We start from the raw sequence: 17071 nt of genomic DNA on the forward strand, positions 1-17071 counted from the left end.
TTCCGTCTAATTAAAATAATCATTTTAAATAAGTGATAAACTTTTAATACTTGGATTTCTGGGCACTTTCATTACAATTTTGCTAGAGATCAACACTTTTTATTACTGTATAATCTATATAGTTAACCACACAAAAAGTGACAAAACTTCAGAAATAATCTGCTTATTATAAAATTTCTAGTGAAGTTGATTTCTTATTTTGATTGTAAATTGTGCTTCATCTCAGTTCAATTCTAATTGTCATCTGCAAAACAAAACAGAATAACAACAGGCAAATAAACCCATGATAAATAAATAAACTTCTAAATTAATCACAATGTTGTTAATTATGCTTACTGGAAAAATTATATGCAAACAAGTGATTTCTATATCAAGTTTATAACTGAGGAATATAGTACTATTCATTTATGAATATTCAAATGTTACTTATACTGTAGCATATAAAAGATCTTAGATCTACTAAGCTTTCATGCTGATTCATCAACTTAGAAAACGTTTGTAGAATTTTTTAAAATGCACTGTAAACATTTCATCCTTGAGCCTTCTTCCTATGCCTTTGAACCTTCTCTTTCATGTGTGATACCTGATGACCCACTAAGAATAGCTGCTGAAAGCCCCAAAGATGGGTAAAACAGAATTTCTGACTCAGGAAATAAAGATCCGCTGAATAGGATTCCCATATGGCAATCCAGACCAATGGAAATTAGATGGCAATAGCTTATGTGTTTTAAGCCAAGAAAAATAATTATTTACTTTGATTTTAAGTTTTCAGAGAAAACCAAGAATAGCTTTATTAATACAAAAAATAAAAATTTATAAACAGATTATAAAACAACCTAGAATATATGATTACAGTGAAACCTGTGAGAGCCAGAACTCGATGGGACTGCCTTGTGTTTCCAGGTCTCGCGAGGTTTCTGCATTTGACAGAGCGCAGCGTTAACCACTTTGCTATAGCTTCTTTTAGTGGAAATTATTTAAGTTTTCCTTCTCTGACAGGTTTATGTCTTACACAGGTTCCAGCTTTCACAGATTTTACTGTACAATGCTACCAAGTTCTGATTATCTCAATAATCCATGCAGAACGGAAATTATCTCAAAAATATCCCTATCAAGTGGCATTCTAGTCAATATTTCAATACTTACTACATAGGGGCTCACTACCTCATAGGGCAATCCCTTCCCTTCTTGGACATGCTTTTATTCCCAGAATCTGTATCTATATAATTTCCATCTATTTGGTCCTATTCTGACTTCTGACCAACCAAATTAAACCCATTGCCATCGTGTTGATTCCGACTCATAGCAACCTATAGGCCAGAGCAGAACTGCCCCACGGGGTTTCCAAGGAATGACTGGTGGATTCGAACTGCTGACCTTCTGGTTAGCAGCCAAGTTCTTAACCACTGTGCCACCAGGGCTCCATTCTGACTTCTGAAATTACATAAAATTAATCCATTCTCTGTTCTATATAACTGTTCTTTGAAACTATGTGCACTATAAACTTTCCCAGGTCTCTTATCTCTGCAGTAAACAACCCAGTTTCTTACCCCATTCTTCTTACGACACTTGTTTCCCAATCCTTTAACTCCATGGTCATCTTTGGATAAACTTTAATTTCAATTAAAATGTGACAATTAGAACTGAATACCATACTATGTATATGGTTTAACCACTTCACAACACATTCTCCATGCTAATCTAGCCACCATGTTTCTACAAGTTCACATTAGACTTTTACAGTTTAAAATCAACATATCCATCTGCCTACTAAATATCTTCACTTGCACTTCCTACAGACTCCTCAAACTCAAAATGCCCAAAATTCAACTCATCCCCTCCATTTCCCTTCACTTACACACTTCATCACACACCAAAATACATGCTTCATCTCCTAATTTTCATACCTCAGTGAATGGCTAAAAAACTGGTATTCTCAACCCTTCCTCCTCTTTCATCTCTATCATCCAGTTGGTCATCTAATTCCATTAAATCTACTATGCAGTTTAAGAGTCTGGGCTCTAAGCCAAACAGCTGGAGTTTAAATTCTTGCTCTTCTCATACCAGTTGTGTAGCTTTGGACAAGTAACCTAGACTCTGACTGATTTAGTTTTCTCATCTGTAAAATGGAGATAAAAACAATACCTTCCTCATAAAGCTGTTGTAGGATTAAATTAATTCATGTATGTAAAGTGCTTAGAAGAGTGCTCAGCCCATAGTGAGTGTACAACGAATGTTAGCTATTATTATCATTATTGTCAGCTCCTTACTATCAGACCTGTGCTTTTCTTTAAATCATTCTCATCAATTCACGTCCTCCATTTTCTTCACTTGGGTTATTGTAGCAGCTTCATAACTGATGTCCCTGCCTCCCTTCTTGCCATACTTCTGTTTTGTAACTTTGATCATGCCATCCCCTAGTTCTAAATGCTTTGGTTTCCTACTGTCCTTAGAATAAAATGAAAATTATTGAGCATAACATACAGAATCATAGATAATCTGGTAAACTGTTCCAGCCACATTTATCCCCTCTGTTCTCTTAGCATATGATGTTTGTGCCACAGTGATCAACTTGAACTTGCTCAAGACCAATGTCTCTTATTAATCTTTTTTTTTGTAGTCAGTCACTGATGTGGGCCAAAACATTCTCAAAAGACTCTGCTGCCCAACTGCTCAACCCGTTGTACACATTCCTGCCTTCCAGGAGAAAAGAATTAAGTGATACATGAGATGTCATCATACAGGAATGTTTTCATGGGATTTTGTATACATCTGCTTTAGCAATATGATGCAGATCAGCGCTACTCAAAGTACAGGTGGAAGACCAGCAAAATCAGCATCACCTGGAAGCTTGTTAGAACTGTTAATTATCAGGCCCCACCCAGACCTATCGAATTAAAATTTATGGGGGTCGGGCCCAGGAATCTGTGTTTTAAGAAGCCATCTAGGTTATTCTTATACATGCCAGTATTTGAGAAGTTCTGATAAAGATGATGCATGGTTGATTTTTGGCTCATAATCTTCCAACTATACTTTAAGACATACATAAGCCAAAGTACTGTTGATACAAATATGAATCACTAAACACTTCAAGAAAACAATCCTGAAAAAAAAAATGATGATAAATTAATCATTTATAATGCAAAACAAAACAAAACCTGTTGCTGTTGAGTTGATTCAGACTCATAGCAATTCTGCAGGACAGAGCAGAACTGCCCTATAGAGTTTCCAAGGCTGTAATCTTTACAGAAGCAGAAGGCTGTATCTTTCTCGGCAGAGCAACTGGTGGGTGCGAACCGCCAACCTTTCAGTTAGCAGCCAAGCGCTTAACCACTGCGTCACAAGGGCTCCTATCAGCAAAATAGTAACATTTAAAAACCATGACCAATTTAAGACAGCCTAGCTGATACAATGATAACAAAACATTCTGTCAGAAAATACTGGTTTGATAGCATAAGTAGTTGGAGGTTTACAACATACCAAGTATTTCATGGCATGCTGACTTCTGGTAGAATATTACAATCCTCTGTAGACTCCAGTAATGAGCTGAATTTTGCTTATGAACACTATATTTATAAGCTGTAATAACTAAGTTAACAAGTTATTAGTAAGTAGTTCTTAATTAATTGCTCATGACAGTGAAAGCCTATGCATATTTTTCACTCATGAGAATGAAGGAATGAACTTGCATTTGAGGAATAATTTAAGTCCCAAGAGAGACTCTCTTTGCCCATCAGAAGGCAACCAACCATATTGAGAATCGTTGCTCTAACGAGGTGGAATAACCCTCATCTCCAAGCCTTTGTATGAGCAAAACTGCCTAACACAACTCAGGGCTCTCCTCTGGGAAGCCTCTCTTCTCCCCATTCCCCTACTCTGAGATAGCTATCCCTTCTCTGTCTTCCTCTAGCATCCTGTACAAACCTCTATAACTATACTTACAGTGTAGTAAAATAATCTGTTCACTTATGTCTCCCACACTCTAAGGAATCATGTGACATATGGGTCTTAGGGTCTCTACCACCCAGTAAAATTATCTGACACATAAATCAAATGCCTTAAAATTTGAATCAATGAATGTCATTCTATTACTTTAAATGAAGCTTGTAGTCAAGTAAAACCTATAGACAACATGAACTTCTATTAAGCTCCCACATCCGTATAGAACTTTACATTTATCTCTACTAAATCTATTCCTGTGAGTTTTTAACTATTTCAGCTTGTTGAGATCTTTTCAAAGCTTGATTCTGTCTAGGTGAAGAAAGGGGGTAGTCAAAAACTCTAGGCAGCTATATAACCAGTCATTTACTATACTTGTCTATGCTTGGCTGTATCACAATACATTTTCTATCTTCAATCATTTTGAAAACCATTAATTTTTCCCATTTTGAAAATCATGCTTTAATGATGACAAATTTCACACAGAATAAGAAATTATGCATAAGGACAGTGTGAGTGGCATAAATTCTCTATTAATTCATTCATAATCTGGAAAGACAGCACAGCTTCTATTAGAACTTAGCACTTTCTTTTTCTGCCATTCTTGTTCATAAATGTTACAAAACATTCAATCATTGTGAACCCAAGAAATAGTAAGTGGAAATAGTAAGTAACTGGAAACCATCCAGGCTTTATATGACCCACTGTGTGTATTTTAAAATTCATGACTCCAAAATATGTAAGAGACTATGATAGAAAGAGAACTGTAATAGGAATCAAAAAATTCAGGTCAGCTTGACTAATGAACACTGGTTAAAATAACTTATCAAGTCCTCAGATTCACTGACTCTAAAATAGATTGAAGTAATGATGCTTAAGCTCCCTCTCAATGGGAATAATGAAATGTTTGCCCCAAAGGTGGCTATAAAGATCAAATAAAGTATTGCATATTTATATATTGCAAACTTTTCACAAAGCATCATTATTATAATCCTATGGTAATAAACAAGAAAAATAGAGGGTCATCATCCCCAAGACAAAATTTACATTTCTTAAACCAAAGTAAAAATATTCCCTTGAGATTGTAGAATTATTTTCACTTGTTAGGCTTGGGGAAAGTTATTTGGATGCAGGATATTTTGCTATAGCGGCTCAGATTTATTCTGGGTATATACAATGTTAAAAAAACAAAGCAAAACAAAACATATACACACAAACAAAATGCTTGCCTAACTTCCACAGGTATGCCCCAAAGAACACCTTAGATTGAGACTTCGGAGTCACAGTATGCAGTATGGAAATGCACAGGTGCCCTTGAGGAATGGGAACTTGAAAAACCAAGACTTTCAGTGGAGATGATTCTCCTGCAAAACCCACCCATCTCCAAACTTCCTCATGTTGTTGTTGTTAGGTGACATCCAGTCGGCTCTGACTCATAGTGACGCTATGTCCAACAGAATGAAAAACTGCCCAGTGTCCTGCACCATCCTCAGAACCATTGCTATGTTTGCGCTCATGGCTGCAGCCACTGTGTCGATTCATCTCCTTGAGGGTCTTCCTATTTTTCACTGGCCCTTTACTTTACCAAGCATGATGTCCTCCTGGGACTGGTTCCTCCTGATAACCTGTCCAAAGTACTTGAGAAGGTCTTGCCATCTTCACTTCTAAGGAGCATTCTGGTTGTACTTCTTCCAAGACAGATTTGTTCGTTCTTTTGGCAGTCCATGGTACATTCAATATTCTTTGCCAACACCGTAATCCAAAGGCATCAATTCTTTGGTCTTCCTTATTCATTGTCCAGCTTTCCCATGCATATGAGGCATTTGAAAATACCATGGCTTGGGTCAGGTGCACTGTCAAGGTTATCTAGTGCTGCTGTAACAGAAATACAAGTGGATGGCTTCAACAAACAGAAGTTTATTCTCTCACAGTCTAATAGGCTAGAAGTCAGAATTCAGGGAGTCAACTCCAGGGGAAGGCTTTCTGCGTCAGCTCTAGAGGAAGGTCCTTGTCATTAATCTTGCCCTGGTCAAAGAGCTTTCAGCACAGGGACCCTGAGTCCAAAGGACGCGCTACGCTCCCTGTGCTTCTTTCTTGGTGGTGTGAGGTCCCCATGTCTCTCTGCTTGTTTTTCTCTTATATCTCAAAAGAGACTGGCTTAAGACACAATCTAATCTTGTAGATCTCATCAATATAACTGCCGCTAATCCATCTCATTAACATCATAGTGATAGGATTTACAACACACAAGAAAATCAACAAGTGACAAAATGGTGGACAATCACACAATACTGGGAATCACGGCCTAGCCAAAATGATACACATATTTTTTGGGGACACAATTCCATCCATAACACATACTTTTGTCTTCAAAGTGACATCTTTGCGTTTTAACACTTTAAAGAGGTCTTTTGCAACATGTTTAAAATCAGAAAGGTATGCATCAGAGATGTATCCTTTTATCATACTTATTCAATCTGTATGCTGAACAAATAATCCAAGAAGCTAGACTATATGAAGAATGCAGCATCAGGACTGGAGAAAGACTCATTAACAACCTGCAATATGCAGAATACCCAACCCTGCTTGCTGAAAAGGAAGAGGATCTGAAGCACATACTGATGAAGATCAAAGACTACAGCCTTCAGTATGGATTATACCTAAAGAAAACAAAAATCCTCACAACTGGACCAATAAGCAACATTATAATAAACAGAGAAAACATTAAAATTGTCAAGGATTTCATTTTACTTTGATCCACAATCAACACCCATGGAAGCAGCAAACAATCAATGTGGGCAAATACGCCCCTCAAAAAACCTTCCTTATATCTCCTCTAATTACTCTTCTTCCATATTAACTCTTAATCATAATTATCTAATGCATATTAACATTTATATATCTATTTAAATTTATTTTTATACTATATTCTCTTACCTTAGTTTTTATCTGATTTTTAAACATCACATTTTTATTCTTTATTCTTTTAACTCTTAACCTTATTTGCTGGAATTCTAGTCTTTTTTCTTCCATTGTTCTCATTTATAGCTATCATTTTAAGTGTCTTTATAGTTATCACTTTAAATGCCTTTAGTGTTTTCAAATTTTTAATTCAGTTACAAAATTTAATCATATTCTAATCTTCTTAATCTTCTTTTTCCTCTGTCACTTCTTTATTCCATTTATTATTTTTTATAACTTGTCTTTATTATGACCAGCAAAAGTAAGTCCAGAAAAGGGCTCTAAGTAAAGACATTTAAATCAGAAAGGATGGTAGTTTTCTTCCTTGCAACTGCTTCTCCTCCTGCCATTCTGGTTCTCCCCAAATGATTCCTCAGTCCAGTCCTGGATGGCTCTCCAATGAACCTCACTTACCCAGGGAAGACAGGAGAGCAACAGACTAATTCTGTCCAGGGGAGGCAGGAGAGCAACAGACTAATTCCGTCCCCCAGGGCTATAAGCCTCACTCTGAAAGTGGCATCTGGATGTACTGCCATGGTGTCACTTGTTAAAATTCAGGCTTGATATGAGCCACCGTATAACTAACAGACTTGCAGGGCGGCGGGGGGTGGGGGTGGGGGACAAACAAAACAATGTTTCATGCCACAAATTAGGAGAGCATGCATTTGAGGGTTATAACAGCGGAAGGACTCTACAGGTAAGAAACCAGGTTGTGATGAAATTCTCGATACCCAAGAAGGTAGCTAATAGAGATTCTGTTGTCAGGCTCCTGCCAGCGCATTTAAACCAGCTAAATTCAAAGTGTGTACTGCCAGGAGGTCTTACCTTGCATTCAGGCAGAGCATCAAGAGCATCCTCTTAGGAGGGGTGTCCCTATCCTATCTGCCAATTCTCTTTATCAGGAGTGTCAAATTGAAGTAGCTTAGAGTAGAGATTATCCAATATCACCTTTGAGACCTTCAATTTCCACATCTGGTAACTCAGGCCTGCATGGAAGGTGAAACTTAAAGTGAAAGGTAGACTTCTCCCTGTTGTTTTGTGCCGCTGCCAAGTCAATTCCAACTCATAGCAACCCTGTAGGACAGAGCAGAACTGTCCCATAGGATTTTCTATGCTGAAATCTTTATGGGAGCAGGTCATCAGGTCTTTTCTCCAGCAGAGCGACTGTGTGCTCGAAACGCCAACCTTTCGGTTAGCAGCTAAGCACTTAACCATTGTGCCACCAGAGCCCACCCCAATTTTTTTTGTCTTGATTATAAGCTATTATCTTGGTGGAAGTTCTTGGAACTCCTCCCTTAGCTATCACTCCAGTTTGCCCAAGTCTAGGTAGGTGACTTATCAGCTTATGTTCAACCAGAGTTTTAAGGCGTGCCATGCCAAGAGATATAGCAGCCCAGGATGGAAGAATAGTGACATAAAGGTCACTCAGCATAGCACATGGATACATATTTTTAGAATAGGAAGACCCTGAAGACCGCACCACAAGGGCTATTTCTTTTTCCCTTGAATTTTGGCTGGTTGGGACCCAACAGGTAAGAATTCCAATATATTGGCATTTCTAAGGAATGCTATTCCTGTTACAAACTTCAATTTTAGTATAGTCAACTCCCCATATTATGAGTTTTAGGTTTTTCATCCTTTTCAGCTATCAAATAAAGAACTCTGTCAACCTCAGAGGTATTGCTTTCCCAGCTGCCGCCCAGTGCCATACGACAGAGACATTTGCTGCCAGTTTTGATCCAGTTACTTGCTTTACAGATGTGATTTTTTTACTCCTCATTTCTATGACCAAAGTGCATGATTACAGTTTAGAGTAATATCTCATTTCAATGACTTTTGCATTTGATTTATTTTATGTCCCCCTTAGCAGAACTAAACAGACTGAGGAACCTGAATGACTAGATTAATTGAAAGTCTGAAAAGCTCCACCAGGATATAACAAAAAATACAACAACTTCTTTCTACATGAACATATATTCTATAGTTTGTATGTATTAGAATATATTAATTTAAAAGGAACATGTCTTAAGAAACTTATTAGTGAGGAGGAGCTACACTATATCTGATGGAATCACTGCTTTAGAGTTTGTGCTGAGATTTTTATAGATGGCCCACTCCTCCCAACTCATTCTTCCCAAAACAGCCCATTTGCACGTTTCTTCACATTCTTAAAAAGCATATTTAAATCCTAGGAAAGTGATTATGTCCTTCTTCTTTTAACACTGGGGAAAAAGTGGCCTAGGGCTTTGTGATGATTAATGTTACGTGTCAACATGGCTAGGATACGATTCTCAGTGGTTTGGCAGACACTATATAATCATCCCTCATTTTAAGATCTGATGTGAGCAACCAATCAGCTGGAAGGGGGATTTCCTTGGGGGTGTGGCCTACATCCAATGTATGTGGATATTCTGGCAAAGCTCATGTTCTCTCTCTATCCTGTGTTCATCTCGTCATCCTCTGACCTCCAGTTCCCGTGACATGAGAAGCCTTCAGTCTGCTGCCTGACCTGCACGTTCCGGATTCACCAGCTCCTTCCAACCCCAGGAGCCAGCAGCATGCCACCTGACCTGAAAATCTGGGGTTCCTCAGCCCCTGCAACCACATGAGTCAGAAGAAGCCTCCAGCCTGCTGCTTAACCCATGGATTTGGGACTTGCCAGCATACACAATCACATGAGCCATTTCCTTGAAATAAATCTCTGTATATATATCCATATATACACTTCACCGGTTTTGCTCCTTCAGAGAACTCAGCCTAAGACAGGCCTAAACACATAATTGACATGAGGATGCCAAAGGTGTAAGGAAAGACCATCTACGTCTAAAAACCTTTTAAATACTATTTAAAATTCTGACCCTGGAGTCCTAAGGAAAGAGTTTCGCTTCTGTACATATACTGCATGACTGAAAACTTGTTTTAATGACAAAAATGTTACACTCAGCAAAGGCAAGTCCTACTTTCCTACTCCCTGATTTTATCCAAATGGCCAGGACACCAAAAAAAAAAAAAAAAAGTAATAATTTTAGTATACTAAATATATACTCTAAAATCAAAATTAACCACTCATGATGTTATAAAATCTAACACATTGTAAATTTCTCATAATCTAGGAAAAAAGAAGAAAGAAACTGCAAGAAAATACATGAGAAGAGACAAAGGGAGCATACTCATGTCTCTTTCTGGGGTTTACTTTGTTTTCATTGCTTTTTTTTTTTCCCCCTTTGCCCTTATACTATTTTATGTCATCTTAATGTATTGTATAAACCAAATATTTTTCAACAAGGCAGAGTAAAACTAAATTAATTCATTCACTGATTCACTCATTTATTCAATAAATATTTATTTAGTTCTTACCATGTGCCAGATACCACATTGGATACTGAGTTCAAACTGACAGGTACACAAAAGTTCCCACCCTCATGGAGCTTACAGTTTACTTGAGGCACAGGGGCAATCAAAAATTGATAACTAATCTCATGATAAGTGTGTCATTATGAACATCAACTATTAGAAGAAAAAGTTATGAGAAACCATAGCATAGATCTAGTTAGGTTAGGAAAGAATTCTATTAGGAAGTGGCTTTTGAGCTGAGATGTGAGGGATGAGCAGAGATGAACCTGGTGAAAGGCAGAATGGGAAGACCAAAGCACAGCTTTGCTGGAAAAGAAAACATCTATGATGAGGTTCTCTGAGAATGAAAAATAGGGTGGAACAGTTGAAGGAAATGAGTAGATATCAGTGTGTTGGAGAACAGAGAGCTACGGGAGAAGAGGTAGGAGAGAAACTATGTACTATATGACTTGAAGGCCATGCCAAGGATTTCGGTCCTTCCCCTAAAAGAAATGAGAAGCCGTTATATCCAGAAGGATGATATGAAATAAATCTTTTATAAACATCACTCTGGCTGCTATGTTAGAGAACCTACTGGAGGGGTATAAAAGTGGCCATGGAGAAGCTATTCATTCATTCAACAAATATGTATTGAGGACTTTTCATGTGCCCACACTCCATTAGGTACAGATACAGCGAAAAATAAAACAGCAAAAGCCACATACCAGAAATATGCACAATTAATACACTTTTTAGGAGGCTAATGAAGTATGTCAAGAGCTGAGAGTGTCTTAATATTTGATAGTGTCTGTGGAAATAGAGAAATGTATATTGATTGAGGTGCTATTTAGAAAGATAAACTGACTTTTAAAATTCAGTGATTAAAAAGAAAAAAAAAACAAAAGAAAATGATTGTATAAGTTATGTTCTTTTCTGTTTCATAAAGGTTTATAAATTAATTGTCAATTCCTTAAAGAACTCTATTCACCTTTCTTTATTTCAGTTCCTCTATGATTTCAGTCTTTCTACTTGGTTACTTTCTGCAGTCTGATTTTAGTCAAAATTTTACAGTAATGTAGCTTCAATATGTCAGGCAAACAGACTCCCAAGTCCAGCAAGCATCTCTATTAGGTTCATCCTGAGAGATGAGCATCAGTAACTACAAATAACATAATCTAACCTTCATTAAAGAAGGCAGCATTTTACATCCTGGCCAAGGAACTAAAAGAAGAAACAGTATCCAGGAAGAGATGAACAGTATACTATTGAAGGTGTTCCATTTGTGGCACAAGGGAGAAACTAGAGATTAAAAACATAAATTTGGAGTTATTTCATAGGATTTAATTGAAGTTATACAAGTGGATAAAGTCAAATAAGTAACTCTGTAATCATGAAAAAACGAAGATGACAGTATGTCTTACTCCTCACAATCAAGCTCACAGAGTTGTATTTTGATGCTGTATCTTTGGACTTCACAGAACTAGTCATACGAGAGCCTTCAGTTGATCTGTTGTCAGGATGTAGTAGAGTATATAGCCCACTTTATCACTCACTATTCCTCGTGTAGGTCCTGCCATGACAAATATCTTTTAGATTTTAGTCCAAAGAATGATTTCCCTTTCCTGAGGAATGCTGTTCTTCCTCCTTTTCTTTGAAATGTATATCATATAACTTCATATATTATATACTGCCCCACAAGGTGACCATAATGATTAAATAAAGTACAGTATATAATATATATTATAAACATTCAGGAAGCATTCATTAACTCTATGGTATTAAATAAGGAAATATAGCGTGATCATCCTATGATCGCATCTCATTTCACTTTAACTGCCAGGAAACTCAGAGGCAAATTAGGGGCTTAACTATAGGTCTTTATGTCTTTCATTTTAGGGGACATCTTTTTCTTGTTTTGACTTACTGAATCATGTTTTCCTTCATTTTGATTTTTCCCTTCTACTTCATCATTAGTTTACTGGAATGTTTTCTTATTATAGTTCTCTGAAATCCTCTGTGGAATGAAACAGGACATACATAAAATTCACATTGATATCACATGGCTGCATTCTCCCCTCATTTCCCTTCCTCTTAGAATAGGTTTGAAATTTTTCAACTGTTTTCTCAAATGAGTTTTAGAGTTAATTCTGGCTTACCAAACAACAATCTTGTTGGGCTTTTGATTAGTCACTGATTAAAATATATAAAAATATTTGCCAAATATAACTCATTTCTAATACAGTGATTTTGTTTAGTACTGTAGGAGTTCTCTGCTCCTTTTCTTCATCCACTTGTTTATTTTTTTCCATTGGTTCTCTATTTCATATTTGGTCTTTTTTTACTTTCTACTTTTTCTACACTATAAATTTGATCAGGTCCTTGAACAACATCAATCACCTACATAACTAGATATAACTTAGAGAGCCTTGAAAATTATTTCACCTTCTGAAATGTTTATTCTGGGTCCTCCAAAGTCCCTTTCATAGCTCTGTAATTCTTACACCATCACAGTTTAATCTCTGATGTAGATCAGTCAATACCCCAAAAAAGCACATTCCACTCAAGCCTCTGAAGGCAGTTAGAAATTTTTTGTACTATTTCCTTTTCTTTTAGTCCGTCTTCTTGAAGACAACACCAGTAGAATGAACTCAATATATAGAAGTATAACTCACATTTTCTCAGGCCACATCAGGCTGGAGAAGCAAAGGAGTAAAATTAGTAATGCTGAAAATGGCTACATTTGCACACATCTACAAGAACTACGCATTGACACCGAGTCAATTCTGACTCATAGCAACCCTACAGGACAGTGTAAAACTGCTCCATAGGGTTTCCAAGGCTGTAATCTTTATGGAAGCAGACTGTCACATCTTTTTCTCCTGCAGAGCAGCTGGTGGGTTCAAAATGTCAACCTTCTGGTTAGCAGCTGAGTGCTTAACTACAGCACCACTACGGCTCCTACAAGCATTACAGCTCCCTCTGAATGTCTCCAAGGAAGACCCCAGAAGTTTCTTACAGTTGTTTCTTTAAGCTCCACATGAAGTCTTCCACTCTCCTTCACCTGGAAATGATCACATGCATCTTCAGGCTATGGGAAGGACATCTTGGAAACAATAAGTACAAGCTGCTAGAAGTGCAGGGAACACATTCCTGTTCCTATGGTCCTATCTCCTTCATGGTATTGGCAGGATGGCTCCCTAAGTCACTCACTCATTGCTTCCACTCCTGGCATTTCCAATCTATGATCACTTCTGAGTTTGGTGTTCCAATGTAATTCAAAAGGCACCTTATTGAAGTGGGAAAAAATCATCTCCACTCCCACTTCTGCCTTACTCTTGTGCATTAGTGACGAAGTGTTAACTACATTATGTCCATACAGTCTTACAGAGAGAGATCTTAGTATTATTGCTCTTTTGGGCACCAGTCTTCCCTCCCGCAGTGGAGAAGTTAACAGCCATCCACCTGAACAGCTCACACCTTCTTCTACTTTAGTAAATATCTACTACCTACATGACAGTCTAGAGTCTCTGGGTGGTGGAAACATTTAACGCACGTGGCTGCTAACCAAATGTGGGAGGTTCAAGACCACCCAGAGGCATCTTGGAAGAAAGTCCTGGTGATCTACTTCCAAAATATCAGCCATTGAAAACCCTATTAATAAGCACAGTTCTACTCTGACAAACACGGGATTAGCATGAGTTGGCCATGAGCCAACTGGAAAGAAAGACTATAACAATCTATTTCCCTGGGAAAGGTATGCAGACCTCAAACTCTCCTTTCTTAGAGTGAGCTGCTTCCATGAAGATAGTTTCTCATTCACAATGACCAGTGAAGAGTCTTCCCAAGAAGCTCACCAGAACATGCCAGATGGATATGAACTTAGAGGGTTATGGCTACTCTCCTCACTTTGAGATACTTCACGAGTAACAGGAAATCAAAACAAACAAATTCTGTTTTACAATGACAGTGGAAATTATGAAAAGATCATTAAACTCTCTGCAGCCAGATACAGTGTTGTGTAGATGGCAGATACTGAAGAAATGTTACCAAAGCAACTGTATAAAAGGGAGACAAAGAAATAAGATGTAAATGTTAAATTCCTGTATCTGGATAAGTTCCTGTATCTTTTATCTACTGTTGCATAATAAACCACCCCAAAATTTAGTGGCTTAAAACAACAACTATTATTTCTCACGATTAGGTGGGTTAGCTGTGTGGTTCTTCTATTGATCTGGCATGGGCTCCTGTATTTACATGGCAAGTCAGCTAGGGGTAGAGCTCACCTGGGCCTGCTGGGCCTTGAGCTGGCTGTCTCTTCGCATGGTCTTTCATCGTCAAGGAGGGTAGACCAGGCTTCTTCACATGGTGACAGCCGCATTCCAAGAGGACAAGCTCCAATGTATACGCTCTTATTAATTCTCTACTTGCATCACATTTGCTTAAGTTCTATTGGCCAAAGCAAGTCACACATCGAAGCCAGAGTCAACGTGGGAGGAGACTTCATAAGGGTGTGAATACTGGGAGGCATGATTAATTACAGGCTATCAATGCAACAATCTACCACGGCAGCTCCCTAACATGGCTGCTACTTCGTCTCTTCCAATCTTTTGAATATTTGAATCATGTTACTCTTTTAAAAAGTTTCTTTCCTATCTCCTTCATACCTCATCTTTTTAAGAGCTAAAGTATCTTTTATGAGTGCTCTGAGCTCATACTAGTCCAACGTTATCAGTGAATGAATGCCTATGAAGGATTCAAAAGTATTTTAAAATTTAAAATGCACCATATGCCACAGCAAATGCTCACTCCAAAATTCTTAAAGCTCTTATGGAAGGAAAAAAATCCCTCTGAGTGTAAGTGCAAAAGTCTTTAAATACATCAGGGCCAATCAGTTTTCCCATCAGGAAGAAATGCATCATTGCACTGTTGATGTTCCCCACTCAGGTTCCTGAGGCATTCTGTATCTCTAATCAATACCGAATGTACACAAAGTATCCAAAATGCCCAAAATATTAAAGTTAGAAATACAACCATTATCTTCTGACTCCTATACCAAGTAGTCCAATGCATAAGACAAGAAGATGCTGCAAAGTATAAAAATGTTAACAATCTAAAAACAGTAAATACTACAAACAAAATGGCAACAAAAAAAAATCACCAAAGAAAAGCTACATTTTTTTTTTTTTTTGTGAAAGGGTAAAGATTAAATAAATGCATTAAACTCATTTAATTTTACAAGATGTTGCTATTTTTAAGATGCCCTATGATAAGAGAATCTAAAGATGAGGTGAACAGACAAATTTAAAAAATGAACTTTTAAAGACATGGCTATACCTTTTGTGATGAGTTTTAATATATACTTCTTATATCATTGGTTTTTTTTTTTTTTTTAAAACACCAATGCAAACTCAATACAAAACAGTAAAGTTTTGTGAAAATGAATGTGTTTTGGAAAGGGTGTGTGCACATGTGACTTGAGGAGGGGTGAGCTGCAATAATCAGGTAAGGTGGGTCTCTTCGGACAGAAGAGGTTTCTACTATGACTAGGGCTAGCACACAGAACTATAAAAAACTCAAAACAGCCACTCTGGCTACAGTTACGATGTCAAATGAGATGTTGTTCTGTGAATAGGTGGCAAAATGCTTTGGAGATTTTCCACCAGGGAAGACAAAGTGTAGAACTTATGCGCAGAAGTTTTTTTTTGTTGTTGTTAAATTAGGCCAACAGCAGGGTTATTTTTAGATTACTTACTTCACTTTCTCTTCTTAATGGGCTGGTATACAAAATAGGACAGAAAATGCACCATATGCCACAGCAAATGCTCAAATCCTAAATTCTTAAAGCTCTCATGGAAATAAAAGAGATATCTATCTTAAAATATGAGATTTTCAGTCAGATAAAATTAAGACTATAACTGTTCCAACAGATATTTATCAGTTGACAACAAATATATATACTTGGTTTTTAAAAAAAAATGTTTTAGGGAATTTTTTCCTTTAATTATTGGTAAAATTTCCCCTTTCATCATTTGTAACAAAAATAAATATGTTGTAAGAAAATAGCTAAATATGAATGACTGCATTGACTTACATTTATGATTAAAAGTTAATATTTAAAGTATACAGCATTTTCAAATCCTATAGTGACTAGGATAGTTCTTCATTTCCTAAAGTTATAAAATTTATATGGCTTATCTAGTTGCTCTTCCATAAAATCAATCTCAAGTCTCAATCAAGCAGTCTTAATCTTGAAGAGAAACCTTTAAAATTTACTCTGTATTTCAACACACTGCATTCTCATTTTATGATTACAATTACTTTCCCCAAAACTATGCTGCTAGTTTTATTTACATTATTGGATCATGTTATAAAGATGAGAGAGAATATCTGACATTAAAGACATCTATATGTACGTAATACATGATCTGGGCATAAAAATATATACTAATTAAAAAAGAAATTCTCCCCACTTTTATCAGTGACATGTAATCTAAACTGCATTACAAAATATAAAATTCACTTTAAAATAGATTAATACATTCAACAAATATCGTTATATAGTAAAACACTATGTTCTTAGTAATGTTCTGCTTTTATTGAAACAAACAAAACAACAGTACAATTTTTTTGAACTTCTAACCCACTGAAGACAGTTTACAATTAGGATGAGGAATACAAAGTTCTTATTCCCTCCAAAAAAAACACCAAGTAACACATCAAATGTTTAGGTATTCTCTTGTGTTAACTTCATTAACTTATAATCTTCTGAGGACTTCATATGTGAAATGTGAAGGTCTAATTTTTTTTCCCTAAAAACAGAGCAAACAAGAAATATTGC

This window comes from Trichechus manatus, unplaced genomic scaffold, assembly GCF_000243295.1.
Source record: "Trichechus manatus latirostris isolate Lorelei unplaced genomic scaffold, TriManLat1.0 scaffold00096, whole genome shotgun sequence".
In the NCBI taxonomy this organism is placed as follows: domain Eukaryota; kingdom Metazoa; phylum Chordata; class Mammalia; order Sirenia; family Trichechidae; genus Trichechus; species Trichechus manatus.